Below are 16,792 nucleotides of genomic sequence, written 5' to 3' on the forward strand. Positions count from 1 at the left end.
CTGTAAAAAATTGCTGTAGTTATGCGGGTATTGGCCAGTAACTTACTGTAGATTAAAATGTATGTTATTTACTGGCAACAGTTCATTCAAAGTTAAATGAACATGAAACATTAACAAGTCTTTATCTCTACAGAATAAAACTAAAATAACAGCCGCATGCAAAGCATTCTGGACAAAGACAAAGACTTGTTAATGTTCATTTAACTTCAAACAAACTGTAAATAACATCAATTTTAAATCTACAGTAAGTTACTGGCAATCAGCTGTAATTTCTACAGAAATGTTATACAATAAAGTAATGATAACCATTAACACTGGAAAAAAGTCCATGTGTTTCATTTTTTGAATTTACATTTGCTGCATAATGTTGATGCCACCAACATGTAAATGATGCACATTTTCGGATTACATAATAAAATAATGTAGTGTAGGCTTCATAAAAACTTTATTATAAAATAATCTAGAAATAATGATTTTATTTTTTATGAATGTAACTGTACAGTCAGTCCTGATGTTTCAGGTTTAAATGTTGCTGGGAAATACAGTACAAGTAATTTTAGATATATCCACCTTTCCACAGTCAAGTAAATAGGACTCGGTCTTACAGTATATGACTGTAATTGTTGTCTGGACGAGTTGTAAACATGCCTGCTCAGTGTGATGACTTTTTTAAAGAGACTTTAGTATTCAACAGCATGAAGATTTAAATTTAACCATATGGTATAAGGTTTCAAACCAAACCCAACCCATTAAAGCCCAATGTATGATTTGTTTTCACGCCTATTTCATTATGCTTTAATAAGCAACAAACTCGCAGGCATTCTGTAAACTCCAGCATTGTTTGAACAGCTTATATATTACTGCTCGCTTCTCTGACGTGGACTAATAACTCTGCGATTTGTAATTCAGAGTGTTTTTTTATGAACATGATAAAGTGTTGAGTCTGCAGTGCCTGGATGCTTCGATACACTCCAGGGTGACATTGGCTTTTTATCAACGTTGCCAGCGGACTCTCGCTCTCTCATTACATATTCATTCGAACAATAGATATTAATGTCACTAAGACTATTACTCATATGCTGCTAAATCTTTGTTTTAAAGATTTACTCTGAAGATGTCCAGGGCAGATAAAATAGAGATGATGCAGATCTAAGCGCATGGTATGAAGGGCATGGCACAGGTGACGTTAGGGCGTGTCCAAATCCACTTCAGTTTAACGATGGAGAAATGGTCGATGGTCCAAAAGGGTTGTACCTATTCTCTTAATGAATTATGGGTGTGTTTTGGGCAGAACGTGCAATAAACCAATCAGAGTCTCATCTCCCATTCCATTTAAATGCGTTTGCATCGTGGCGGATTTGCTTTATAGGAGCAAAGACTAAATGCTTCTCCAGCAATTTCATTCGTCATTACTTGAAATAGGTAATTCTGATACATGTAATGACTGTCTATTATGACATGTAGACATTTTTATCCTATACAATAATGACATTTAGGACAATAATGATATTTTTACATTGTACATTTGGCGTTTTGCTGAATAGCTCATGAAGAGAATAAGATAACAAATTTATGTACAATGCACCGGCCGTAAATCTGATTTTTTTTGGCGAGAGTTTATATGCATGTAAAATTAACAATTACAGTATTAATAAATGATTAAACATCTTCACACATAAACACAAATATATGACACAATCTGACCAAAGAACACAACATTCCTCCTTTAATTTATTGTAGCAGGTAAATTTGTGTATACTTGTAGGATCTGGACCTTTTTAGAGTTCTCACATGAGATCCTGACCATAGTTTTTTTTTTTAAAGTTAAATAAATGGGGTAAATGTTTACGCCCAACAAGAATTTCATTTTCAATTCATAAATGTTTTTGACCTTCCAGGACTTACTCTTACACTCCTAGACCTTTACCGTGGTGGTGTATATGGAATGATGCCAAAGTTTGATTTATTATTTGTGAAGATGACTGAGTTCCATCCTCGCCTCACGTAATCTTGTCTCCTTAAAGTCAGCGTGGCATTCACGACCCATTTCACTTCTGTAATGTGACATATTTCTGAGTGAAACAGGATATTTAATGAGAAAAAGAAGTGCTCATCCGGAATTAATTAGATTGGGAGAATTGGGCGTTATAGTCAGTATGAAGTCAAGACTTGGGAAGTTATTTAAGAAAAATATCATCAGTTTTCTTCACTTTAAATTAATATTACTGTCAAATGTCTTTCAGATAATAAAAATACTCTAGTTCACTGTATGTATTTGTTCATGTTTTATACAGGAATAAGTCTAAAGCACACCATAAAATAATTATAACCATTCTTAAGGGGCTAGAAGTATGTACAGCTGTATATTATACAGATACACACCCACGTATCTGAATCTGTATATTGGGTAGAGAAAAATGGTATCGGAACATCTTTAATTTTTCCCATTTTGTTTTTTTGGAAAGCGGAGGGTCTGTTCTTTCATTTGATATATCAGCCCAGTCTCACAAAGTTTCGTTATATAGTCACATATTTTTTTATTCTTTTCCGAGTTTTTTTGTGATCATATAACAAATTCCTGTTTTTGTGTGATTATCACGTATTGATTACTCAACAGTTTTGTCCTATTTTCTTACCATTGTCGCTTCGGTTTAGGGTTAGATTTACATAAAATGACATCCCTAACCAAACCCAACTCTAACGCCAGCCGACATATAAAAAAATAAATCAGAAAAAATAGTATAAACCAATACATAAAGTGGCAGCACCAAATCTAACCCTAAACCGAAGTGACAATGGTTTAAAAATATGAAAAAGCAGTTGTGGAACAGATACGTGATAATCACACGAAAACAGGAATTTGTTATATTATCACAAAAAAACACGGAAATGCGTAATTTCACGAAAAAAGAATAAAAAAATATGAGACTATATCACGAAACCTTGTGAGACTGGGTAGGATATATTTGTATGTTTATATATTTATAGAAGAAAAAGGATTTTGTGAAACTTTTTGTGAAAATCACACAAAAAATGCTGGCGGTCAACTCTATAACCCTTGGAAACACAAGAACCCTTTTATTAGCAGCAATTAACATTTGCCAAATTTGACCCCTGGGTTCTCTACACTGTAAAAAATACTTTGCTGCCTTACATTTTTTTGTTAAATCAACTCAGATTTACAAGTCATTTCAACTTTCTATTATTTATCTTGACTAGACATGAGTTGTGATAACTTATAAAATATAGTTGAAAAAAGTCAACTTCATTTTATAAGTTGTAACAACTTCTCTCTTGTCAAGATAAATAATAATAAGTTGATATGACTTGTAAATTTAAGTTGATTTAACAAAAAAATTTAAGGCTGCAAAGTATTTTTTTTACAGTGCAGGGTTAAAAAAGGCTGTCAGGGAATGAGATAAAAAGCGTATCTACACTGAAAAGCACAGATAAAATGGCTCCAAAAGCTTTGTGTGCTTTTAAGCTTTGTTAAGTTATCAAGTGTGGAGTGTTGTGTGCTGTTAATGTAAAGTGTTTTACTGTAAATCACTGTATGAGGTTTTGTGAAAGTTATATAAAGCTCAAGAGATTCAGTAGCGCTGCAGGACGATCAACTATATGACTCAGAAACACTTTACACCGCTTTCACATCAGCAACTCCACAAACCCCGAATCTGTCTGTGACATCATTCAGTCAGACGTATAGCAGAACAATCTCACCTCTTTACTGTGTGACAGGATGCCAGAAAGAAGTGAAACAGTTCATTTCCATTAGCAGCTGTCACAGTCTGTGCGGTCTCCATTTTATAACGGCTGATTTAGTGAAGGTGTCAACATTATCTCACCACGAGTCCTCGTCTGAAAGTTCCTCACACTTTGATTGGTGCTAATGACACAACACGTCCTTTCGTGGCTTTGACAGCCAGCTATTGGCACTGACGTATGCGGTCGGGCGACCATATTATCAGAGATGAGCCGCGAATGAAGCGTTCGAGCTCGTGTTGGACCAAACGCCTCGGGCTGTGGAAAGAACAGATGGGCTTTCTCTTCAGGCCGCGTCAATTTTTAAAGAGACCAGAATGAAGATTTTATTGGCGTCATACGCTGTAGTTTAACAGATGGCCGTTTTCCAAAACAAGACAAGTTTGTATTCCTTTATGAAATGAAGGCGGGAGAAATAATTACCAAGAGACTGCTTTTAGATTATATATATGTACGCTATATATCTGCATTTATATATAGGACTATATATACTATATATATACAAAAACAGTAAAAACTCTGTATATGTTTTGATCATCATTCTGAATTTGATCTCTAACAAAAGTCCTTTTCAAAAATGCAATTACACTGTAAAAAATACTTTGCTGCCTTAAAATTTTTTGTTAAATCAACTCAGATTTACAAGTTATGTCAACAGAAAAGAGTTGTCACAACTTATAAAATATAGTTAAGAAAAGTCAACTTAATTTTATAAGTTATAACAACTCATCTCTAGTCAAGATAAATCATAGTAAGTTGAAATGATTTGTAAATCCAAGTTGATTCAACAAAAAATTTTAAGTCAGCAAAGTATTTTTTACAGTGTAGGTTTTCTCAGGTTTTTGCTCAATTTTTTTATTTTTGTAGAAACCTACTCATATTTAAGAGGTGATAAAAGAGAACAAATAAAGATAGGATGAAACTTTAGTTTTTGTTTGAAAGCAGAGGGGTCTATTTCATTTGATATATTGTATGTTTTATGTAAGGGATAATGTAGAGGCAGCCGGTAGTTATTGGGAAATAAGCCCCGACAGTGTGATCAGGACCCGACGCGAAGCGGAGGGTCTTGTATCACACTGAAGGGGCTTATTTCCCAATAACTACCGGCTGCCTCTACATTATCCCGCTTATTACACGGCTACTTGCCACATAAGAAAAAAAACTGGACATGAATATGAATTTGAAACGTTTTATTGGCATATTTGTTTTAAATTAACATTTTTATCCTTCCGCGAAACTTTGCACAGATGCATAAAATGATCGTAATACCTTATTAAGATCCTCTGCTTCATACTTGTCTGTCTCCATTTTTTCTCTTTTAGCCAGTCTTTGAGCAGTTTTAATCCCCATTCTGTATTTTTTTGTGTGTTGGCTTCGTAGCTGTCATGCTCTATTTTGTCAAGTTCAGGCTCAGTAAGCTGTCTGTGTCTTGTCGTGGTTGTCCAGTGTTTGTCACAAGATGGCGCCAAACAGACAGTAATCTTTATTGATCTTTATTGGCGCGGAGCGATTTCACTCGTGCAAGTAGTCCGGCTATGCGTTATTATTTTGGAGCGGTTATTATTTGAAAAGAACGAACCTGCAAATGTCTCAACTGACCAATCAGAATCAAGCATTCCAGAGAGCTGTGTAATAAATATTTATAGAAGAAATTTTTCCTTAAAGGCATTAAACTTTTGTGAAAATCACAAAAAATGCTGGCGCTGGTTGGCAACTTTTGTTTAGGAGGGTTCACATTAGCACCTTTAGGCGCACCCGGGTCCATTTCACGTCAGAGTTTGGTTAGTTCGAATGATGTTAACATTGTTTTTCAAACTCAGATGTGCACCCCTGTCTTGTATTTAGATTTTTTAATGTTAACTCTTTACCTGCATTGACGAGTTATCTCGTCAATTAAGGGAAAACATTTGCATGAAAAAACTTGTTTCTGATGAGTTTTTATGGTTATGTAATACCGCGACACTTACCCAATTTATAAAAAAAACTGAAGCAAAAAATAATTTGTTAATTTTACACTCAGTGTATGTTTTGATAATCTTTTTGAATCTGATCTTTAAAAAAATCCTACACAAAAATGCAATTATTTAAGCTTTTTGAAAAAAAAAATATTTAAGAAAAATACCCATATTTAATTTATAAGGAGAGAACAAAATATAGATAGGATGAATTTTTTTTCTTATGTTTATTGTTTGTTTGAAAGGGTCTGTTCTTTCATTTGATATATTTGTATGTTTATATATTTATAGAAAAAAACATTTCCTGAAAGGCATTTTGTGAAAATCACAAAAAATGCTGGCAGCAAATTTTCAAGCGAGTGAGTGAATAAAAATAATTTATTTGCATCTTATAATTTAATTGTAAGAAACAAATTAAATCAATCAACTCACAAACCCACAATTTCTCCGTGAACCCTTAGGGGTTTGCAAAAATCAATTTGGGAAACCCCACTATATGGCATAAGTGGCTATAAATGTATGTGCTACTAATAGGAGAAACCTTTAAATGCAGACACACATCTAATACTGTAAACTGAAAGGGTATTTTAGTTTTAGAATATAACTGGATTAAAATACAGTGCAACAAATAAGGAATAAAAAATATATATGAATAATATAATAAAATAATCTATTTAAAATTTAAAGGTCCAGAAACAATTTTGTTAAATTAAAGGCCTTGGGTACATGTTCAAGTACTCGCCGATTCCGATGCCAGAATTTTTTTGTGGTAGTAACCGCATTTCCGAAACTGGTATCGAAATCGAAACAGCCCTAGAAAAAAAATTTTTTCATTCTATCTTCATTTGTAGGTTTCTTGAAAAATACCAAATTTTGTTCAAAAAGCTGAAATAATAGCATTTTTGTAAATAACTTTCATTATAGATCATATTCAGTACGATTATCAAAACATACACGTAGTTTAACATTAGTTACATTAGTTGATGCTTCGGTTTTTTATAAATTGGGCGCTATCTAGTGGATAATAGTGAAATTACAGATTACAGTAAAAAAATTCTGGAAAGCGTCATTGGCAGGGAAATGTTTTCTCTCAATTGACAAGATAACTCGTCAATGGCGGGGAAAGAGTTAACAAACCCAGTTGTTAGGTCAAATTACCCCAGAAAATGTTTATATTAACCTCAACAATGGGTTAATATAACCCAGCACAGGTTAAATTACAACCTGAACGCTGGGTTAAAAATAATATATACACCATAGAAATGTTAAAGGGATAGTTCACCCAAAAATGAAAATGTTGTCATCATTTCCTCATCCTCGTGTTGTTGTAAACCTGTACTATTTCTTGTTTCTGGTGAACACAAAAGAAGATATTTTGATAAATGATGGTAAGCTGATTGTACACTCTAAAAATATCTGGGTTATTTTTGACCCATAATGGGTAAATATTGGACAGAACACATGCTGGGTTAAAAATGACCCAATGTTGGGTTGTTGTTATGCAACCATGGGGTATAATAACCCAGCAGTTGAAATAACCCAGCATTGGGTCAATTTTCAACCCAGCACGTGTTCTGTCCAATATTTACCCATTATGGGTCAAAAATAACCCAGACATTTTTAGAGTGTAACCATTGACTCCCATAGTAGGAAAAGCAAATACGATGAAATTCAATCTGTATCGTGAACTGTGTGCTTACCATCATTTATTAAAATATCTTCGTTGCCATTCATCAAAATACTTCCATAATATTTTGTCTTCACTTTTGGTGAACTATCCCTTGAATGTACAGTACAACTTTACGCTTACATAACCTGGTAAAAAACAGACCAACTATTCCCACGAGCAGTGTCGAAATCTACTACAAGTTTTCTGACATGTACACAAATGCCCAGTTTGTATTCGTTTAATTCATCTGGAGTTGAGTTAATCAGTAAATGTTTTCGCCTTAAGGAGATGTAAAAGTACATTTCTGTGGCTGGTTGAATCAAGTGGGTGGTGGAGTTTTATAGTTTGACAAGCCAAATGCATAATTTTCGTCACACGGCTGGACTAAAGAGGGTTTTACTTCTGTATGTATTTATAACTGTTGATCATTTCCACTGAAATTCAGAGAGCTAACGTGATTGTAGGCGATGTGTGCTGATGCAGATGATGTATGTATGCGCTTGTTCCGCCGGGGAAATGCTGTAGGAGCGGTGATGAATCATTTGGCAGCGTTTGATAGATTGATATTTGTGTTCATCTGTCTGTTCATCATGCGTTGGGTAAAACAGACCCCTAGCAGCAAACTGTAGTAGGCGGTTTCAGAAATGTTGTGTGTGGTTATTTGGTGGAACTGAGTTAAAACTGCACACAGATTGACTCGAGAACAACCTGAAGACATTTCAGGTGGGAGAGTTTTATGACTTTTGATTTCCCCATTTATAATTTCAATTAATTCACTGCACTATTAACACATTCAACATATGTCCTTGGATTTTAATTGATTGATGAATCATACTACTAATCATAACTGTTAATACAATATCAGGGAAAATAACTCAAAATTATGATTTTTTTTGTCTTTCAAAAAAATCTATTTCTATGTATTGCTGCATAACACAAGGATGTTTAGATGAAGGATGATGAATGGATAAATGTGTGGATATCTATCAATTATAGACAGATATAGAAACAATATCCACCTTGAGTACACTGTAAAATGTAATAAGTTGAGTTTACTTAAAAAAGTGAGGAAACTGATTGCCTCATAATTTTAAGTAAGTTAGTGTATTGCTTTTAAGTTGGCAAAACTTTATATTATTTGTAGCCTGAACTTATTCATCAAGTAAGGTAGAGTATTGATTTTAAGTTGTCAAAACTTAACAGTACAAGTAGACTAAACTTATTAATCAAGTAAAGTTAAGTACTCTTTACTTAAAATCATTAGTTGAGATAACTTCTTTTTATTGTTCACTTTACTTGTAAATATAAGGAAACTGATTGCCTTATATTTGTAAGTAAGCTGAACTAACAAAAATGAGTAAAGCCAAAAAGCAACAAAATGAGGTTAAAACGTTTATTTTAAACATGTTAACAGTGTACAAAGTAAAACATTTTTGTCACACGCACGCGCACACACACACACACACAAGAAAGGGGTTTGTGTTCAGTCACACATCAATCTGGATACCCAAAATGCAACAATAGGCCTAAGACAGTCTTGTTTCTGTTATTACAAACACAATGAACACACCTTGACAAACAAATTCAAAACTATTTTTTTTTAGTGACTGCAGTTTTGGTTTTGTATCCAGGTTGTCATGTGACTGATAAAAAATCACAAATTGCATCAACAGACCTACAGTAACAATCTTGTTTCTGCCATCAGAAACACGCAAAATACAGCTTAACTAAAACATCAAAGTTTTGCAGCAATTAAAGTTGAGTTTTTCTGGAACTTGTATCCAGGTTGACGAAAAATAAAAACCCCAAAATGCAACAGATCTACAGTAACACAGACTTGTTTCACACAAAACACACTACTTCACATTAGTATGTTTTGTAGTGATGGCAGTTTTGACTTTAGTGATTTGTGCCCCAGGGAAAGAAAAACCCTGTGAATCAACTCAAAATAAACTGTGAAGAGGTACTCCATATTTAAAACAACGATCAGTCCAAAAACTAAACACATGGCATGTGATACTTTCTCAAGTCCATCCATGGCTGTGACACCCTACCAAATAATTGCTGTAAACCATGTGGAGAAATGTGTCTGTCCTCCGGCACCAGACTGAGAATTCCTATTGATAGTTGAGGTGGGTCACCATCACAGTCCTAATCAGATAGAAACGCAATATTAATATACATTCTCATAATACAAATGCAAAGTGGATGTGTCATTTAAAAATGTAAACTGTTCAAGGTGATGTTACTAGTTTTTGAAGTGACACTTAAATTTGTAACAGTGCTTCGGTTGGAATTGCCAATAATAATTGGGACCTTTCAGCAGAAGCTTTTTTCCTGGTGGTGCAAAAACATCCTTGGAACATATTTAATTAATAATATCTTGTTAGAAAACTCTTCTATAAGTAAGGTATATTGTATAGGCAGCAGGTTGTTTTTCCAGAAATAATCCCCAACAGTGTGATCAGGACTCTGTGTCAAGCAGAGGGTCTTGTATCAAACTGAAGGGGCTTATTTCATGATAACAACCTGCTGTCTGTGCATTATCCCACTTATTATGTGGCTATTTTACTCATAAGGTAAGCAACATTAAATATATATTTGAACTATTTTATTAGCTTATTTTTAACAAATACAGGAAAACCTGTTTATTTTCAGTTTTAAGACAAGACGTTCAAATGTCACAAACACACTATTTGGTTTAATCATTTGTAACTATAACATCATATGTTATTAAAAGACATTTGATTTAATTTTGTGTATTATTAAACTGTACCTGTCAAATTTATTTCCAGCATACGGGTTACAGCGTGTTTAAGCGGTTCTAATCTGTTTTGAATACATCTGAATGTAGTCGAAAGTGGACAGCTCAAAACGGTTTGCACACTGTTAAAGGAATAGTCTACTCATTTTCAATATTAAAATATGTTATTACCTTAACTAAGAATTGTTGATACATCCCTCTATCATCTGTGTGCGTGCACGTGGGCGCTGGGGCGCGCTGCGACGCTTCGGTGGCGTTTGGCTTGGCCCCATTCATTCGGTGGTGCCATTTGGAGGTGGAGTTGGAGGTGGCCGGACACATCAACGTTTTTCCTGTTTGGGACGAGTGGTTATACGAGCAAGTTTTGTGGTACAAAAAAAAACGTAGCGCTTTTCTAAGCGGATTTAAAAGAGTAACTATATTGTGTGGCGTGGTGGCGCTTTTGGGAGTACTTCGACTCGGCGCAGTAACACCCTCCCTCTCCCATTATGAGAGTGAGAAGGGGAGCAGACTTTTCAGGCGAGTCGAAGTACTCCCAAAAGTGCCACTACGCCACACAACATAGCTCCTCCTTCAAGTCCGCCTAGAAAAGTGCCACGTTCTATTTTGCACCACCAAACCCGCTCGCACAACTACTCGTCTCAAATAGGAAAAACGTTGATGTGTTTGGTCACTTCTAACTTCATCCCCAAACGGCACCACTGAATGAATGGGGCCAAGCCAAACGCCATCGCAGCGTCGCAGCGCGCCCCAGCGCCCACGCGCACGCACACAGACGACAGAGGGATGCACCAACAATTCCCAGTCAAGGCAACAACACACTTCAATATTGAAAATGAGTAGACCATTCCTTTAACACCTGTATTAAGCTTTGTTCACTCATAATGCGATAAACCAAAACCCATAGTGTCATGTTGATGTATTTCGCTACTGTCAGGTATACATCTCAGACTGATCTTTGAATATTTGATGTTTTGATTTCTTTATAATTTTTGAATTGGTTATGTAATTGGCATAAAACCTTTACCTGGCAAATAAATTATGTTTTAATTTATTCACAGCATTTATCAGAAGTTATTGATTCTCTTAATTGACGGAATAACTCAATGGCGGGGAAAGAGTTCAAAACTACAATACAAATTTCTCGCTAGAAATGCAACCAAAAGTGAAAATATTACTTTAAATGTGTGCTCAGTTGCTTTCTTGCCCACCATTTTATTTTATCAAACTCAACCAGGCTCGACCAATCCTGAGCATGCTCACGCATAGAATTGTGGGACAAAAGGATGTGCCTTGGTGCCTTTAATTATCTTCTATTTACACATTATTTCTTTAATAATGCTAATTAAATGCTAACACAAAAATTAGGACATCTCATATTGATTAAACGAGAAGAATACTAACCATGTTTGTTTTCAGGAAGTCTGTAGTGTCTTCTGCAAGAAGGATAGCAAGACCACAGAGAGACGTACCGTCCACCGAGCAGTGACATCAGTGATGTTCTGACAAATAATACACAAAACATTGAGATCAACAGTGAGAACAGATTACTTAAAAGTTAGCAAATGGACTTAAACTATTTAAAACAAACAAACAAAAATACTTACTAGTAGATACTCAAGAGAGCTTTTAAACTTTTCTTTCATTCAAAATCTTCAAAAACAATGTTTAGCAAGGGATGAGAACAATTCTTGCTTGAGGTTTTTGCTTGCGACTTGGTTGTACTCCACAGTAACGTTACTATATGAAAGAAGGATAACAAAAGAAACAACATATCAAGATTTAAAAAGTTTTGACATGCCCTAAATAAAATGTGTGTTAATTACCTGACTTTCCATGAAGGGTATGCGCTCTCTTCAAAGAAACAAGCTCCTGCTAAATAATAATAATATACAATTAACATAGTATATTGATTGATAGATACTAAAAAGCAATTGTAAAAACAACATTTTACGCATTCACTCTATAAACTTAAAACTTTTTATACAGCACATCTCTTATTTAACATAACTTGGCATTTTAAGGTATGAAGTTATTAATGTTTTTTCTCCAGAGGTGGGTAGAAACATGCTTACTGCATTACATTGACTTGAGTAACAATTTTGAAAGCACCTACTTTAAATGTGCTATTTTACCTTTTATAAGCAGTTCTAAGCATTTTCATGTAGTTTATTATTATAAACCACACCAACACGAATTATAAACTCACTACTTAAGCAGTTTTTCCATTGCATACTTTTACTCAAGCAGTTATTACTATAAGGCTTAACTTTAACTAACTTTTTTTATAATTACATTTTTACTCAATCTACCTCTGCATATTAGTTACTTATGTCTGTTGAACGAAAATGTTTATCTTTAAACATACATGATTAGCAGTTGTTGGATTGCTAATTGTGATCAAATAGCATGCATCAGTTTTATTATTACCAACAAAATATTACTGTTTACAAACTGTGATTGTAATATTGCGATAAAAACGTAGCAATTAAAAAATAAAAATGATATATAAGCACAAACTTACCTCCTCATGCTCTTATCCGACCATGTGCTGTTGTCGTCTTCTTCAGTTAACCACTCAGTTAAGCCACCACTTACTCCTTGGGAGCATTACTGCCACCTACTGTGCAGTCATCCTTTTTGAAAATACTTGAAATTTTAAGTTGAACTAAATTAATCTGTTAAGTTTAATCAAGTTGACTTGAGTTTGCATAGAAAAAAGTTGGGATTACTTAGTTAAACTAAGTAAGGTTAACAAACTTAATTAAATAAGTTAAGTTTACTTAATCTTTTTAGTAAGCTCAGCTATTACATTTTACAGTGTATATACACTGAAAAAAATGATTCATTGAATTTACTCAATTTTTTAAGGTAAGTGGTTGCAATAAATTTATTTAAGCTACATTTAAACAAAAAAGATTAGTAACGTAAAATAAAATACATTTTGTTTAAATGTAGCTTAAATAAATTGACAAAAAATGACAAAACAAATATAGACAGAATTTGATTGAATTATTTGTGTTTAAACTACATTTTTCAGCAAGGGGTTACAAAAAAACCCTCTGTTTGTTGCAATGAACTTTTATCACATTGGGGGTTAATATAAGTACAATATGCATATAAATGCATTGATATAATATGTATAAAAGTACTTTATACTTCATACAATAATAATTAGATAATCCAATAATAGTTTTCTTTATTTAATATTAAAAGATAATGAATTTTAAACTGAAGTTACTGAACCAATTCATATTTTTATTAATATAAGTACATATGCATATAAATGTATATGATATGTATAGAAGTATTTTTAAACACAGTGCCTCGACCAATCTGACTCCTTCACGCGACTTACTGTCACTGCCGGCGCTTTCAACTCTCCTCGCAGCTGCTGCAACTTTCGCTCTCTTAATCTACTCTATAAAACAAAAAGGGGACAAAAAGGTCCTATTGTCTTTGTGCATATGAAATAGATAAATTAATAGAAACAATACGACGTCAGCATATTTCGCGGAGGTTTTAACTGCTGCCAGCACTTCTGTGCCTTATCAGTTCATATCTTAATGCCTGCTTACAGTATATGTAAAAAAAAACATGATGCTGCAGCCAATGAGAATCACGTGGGGGCTGGCTGCATACTCAATCTCCTCGCTCATGTTTTATCAGACATTAACTAATCAAGATTTTGCTTCAGTATAATTTTCGGGACAATTATAGCAGGATTCGGGATTTGGGACAGCATCTTAGATTTCAGGACTGTCCTGAATTTTTCGGGACGTCTGGTCACCCTACACGGGTCTGTTGAATGCTGAATTCTGATTGGTTGATAAATGTCCACCGGTATGCATTATTTTCTGATAACCCCACACCCAAATTGTTAAATGTCTTAACAATAGGCACCAAAGCAATGTTTGTGATAACCGTGGTATAAGCGGAATAATTGACTCCGGTCCTTTTAATTTGAAAATAATGCACACCCGCGGTGTAACTCCGCTTCACGTCATGCCACATTACCACAATGCATTATTTCCTATAATTCAATGGTTCGTCGTCAATTATTCCTTACTTATTTATTTCTAAATGAGGCATATTTGAGCAATTATTATAATTTATGCATTATTTCTTCTGCGTTACCACAAAAAAATGTGTCTCTTTTGTTTGGGTGGGCCAGACATCAATCTGAGTGGGCCAACAGTGCCACCCTGGCCTTGCCACTGGGATGCAATATTATCTCATTGATTTGAGATTGTGATGCTGATAGATTATATTTATAATCCATTTAGTTACATTATGGTTATATCAGTGTTGGGTAAGATATTAAAAAAAGTAATTAATTACTAGTTACTACCTTCAATCATATAATTACTCTCTCTCCTAAAGTATTTAATTACTTATTAGCAATTACTTTCTAAATCTATTTAGTAAATGATACAAAGATAGTCTTGAAATAATAGCTTGAATAATACATCAATTATTCTGGTCACATTTTATAAGGTCAAATTTTCCTATACTGCTTATTAATACTTAGTAAAGTAGTTGTTAAGTTAAAGTATTGGGAGGAATTTGAAAGGATTTAGGATGTAGAATAAGGTTTTGCAGAATCAGGCATTAATATGTGCCACTAAAAACAGATATGGGGCGGTTTCCCGGACAGGGATTAGACTAGTCCTAGACTAAAAAAAAAAAATGTTTGAGCTGTCCAAATTGAAAACAACTTGCACTGACATATCTTAAAATACATCAGTGCCCTTTGTTTTGCCTCAAAATGCACACAAGTAATGTTTTTATTAAGGCATGTTTGTAAAATCTAGTTATATTTCCTAATTAAACTAAGGCCTAGTCCTGGATTAAGCTAAACCCTGTCCAGGAAACCACCCCAAAATCTCAGTAATATTAATGCTAATATAGTTAATAGTAAGAATTGAAAACTAAACTAGAGTGTTACCATTATTATTATTAACTCACCAAATTAGTTAAAGTGAGAAGCATACATAAAAATATGCATTTGAAGAGTTTCGTTGCAAAACGAGATAACTCCGTTTTTTTATTTTTCAGAAACCTTGTTTTTTTGGTTGTGCATTCCAATTAATTTCAATGCAACTGCAGTTGGTTTGTGTTGATTTAAACCTTCATAACTTAAAAAATACAGCTAAGTAGCACCATAAAACAAAATAATAACATGATAACACAATAATAAACATGTTTTGACAAAAATGTTAAAAACGGAGTTATCTCGTTTTGCAACGAAATTCTTCATTTAAACCCTTAGATTGCATTATATATAATTGTTATACAGTCCATACACAATATTTCGTTTAATTATATCTGAAGTAACTGTCATTAAATTACTGGAAAAATAAGAGGAATCCCCTCAAGGAAAAAGTAATTAAATTATAGTAACCCAACACTGACTATAATCTATAATATTTGTTTAAAGTGTTCACACACTTGATGTGGCATCAGCTGAGTAATTGTTTTTATGTTTATTTCATTGCAATACATCTGTGAATATCAGATTTCTACAGCTCTTGGTGTGCAGATCTGCATTCATGTCAACAGGTATAAAATCCAACAGCATGGTTGCATCAGTCAGCAGAATTACTGTAATACTGATGCTCTGTCCCATATTTGCATATAAAATTATACTTGTGCAGGCGACTTGGTACAAATGATGAGTTTTTTAATCCCTAAATATTAAACTCGCAGTATTTCTTTACCTAATGATTTGCATTGCATTTAGCTTAAGGTAGGACATATGTTTTGTAAATATCATATAGCTTGATGTTAGTGCTTTGTAATTTCGAATAGATATATATGAGATGCCTTGATTATAAACAAATGTATTCTTGAAGAACCTCTCTCAATCTCTCCTGTGACTCGTACAGTGAAAGTGATCCCTCTAGTGCTGAAAATGTGTATGACTGCATCACTGTTAAACTTTGTTTATTAATGTTTGTAAGAGCAGATATACTTGCATATTACAGAAGATCTTCATTGTATAAATACTCCTAGTAGTAGCAACATTGACACTAACATTGGTAGCTCAGTTTTCTCTGTTGCACTGAAGTGATAATGAACTGTAAGTCATACAGGCAGGAGAAGAAGGTGTGATAGATTCTGCAATAAACTTCTGTTAAAGTGCATTTGATTAAAGATGATGTGATCTCAACTGCTCTCCATATGTTCATGTACTGAAGATACAGAGAGACAGATGTGCAGATGAGATGGGAGTGTGTGATATGAGTTTATACAGATGCTTGTTTCATGAGACGACCGTTCACTGATTGCATATCAAAAAATGGCAATATTTACTGTAACTTTGATCTTTTTATTGTGGCTGAGATAAGCATTGTTTTCATTGTTGGTCATATTTTGCATAAAGTTTATGAACAAACCCTAATCTTGCAAGATGCTAAAATGTGACAAACACACCAGATAGCAATCACTTGGCAGCCATCAGCATCAACCTGCATTCACTTTAATTAGATAATAGTAAGTTTTCTTCTGCTTGTCTTTACTGTATATTCTGTTGTTTTTCTATATAATGTCCACTGGAAATAGGAAAGCGTAAATCCACTGCAGGCCAAACGTTGTGTGCAGAGAGTTTGAGAGCTGGAGATGGATGATCTAATGAAGACT

At 33.9% G+C, this 16,792-nt stretch overlaps 1 protein-coding gene and 1 long non-coding RNA gene across 3 annotated transcripts in view; one reads left to right on the forward strand and one right to left on the reverse strand.

Annotated features, from left to right (window-relative positions):
* The window catches only part of LOC129440778 (astrotactin-2), a 427,123-nt gene that overhangs the window by 330,358 nt on the left and 79,973 nt on the right, over positions 1-16,792 (forward strand). The window lies entirely within an intron of this gene.
* LOC129454398 (uncharacterized) lies at positions 8,766-12,981 on the reverse strand. Its single transcript, XR_012365208.1, has 5 exons — positions 12,675-12,981; positions 11,977-12,025; positions 11,758-11,890; positions 11,555-11,652; positions 8,766-9,537 (listed from the first exon to the last, which is right to left on the reverse strand). It is a non-coding gene; the product is annotated as an uncharacterized lncRNA (long non-coding RNA).

The sequence above is a fragment of the Misgurnus anguillicaudatus genome, chromosome 22 (genome assembly GCF_027580225.2).
Source record: "Misgurnus anguillicaudatus chromosome 22, ASM2758022v2, whole genome shotgun sequence".
Classification (NCBI taxonomy): domain Eukaryota; kingdom Metazoa; phylum Chordata; class Actinopteri; order Cypriniformes; family Cobitidae; genus Misgurnus; species Misgurnus anguillicaudatus.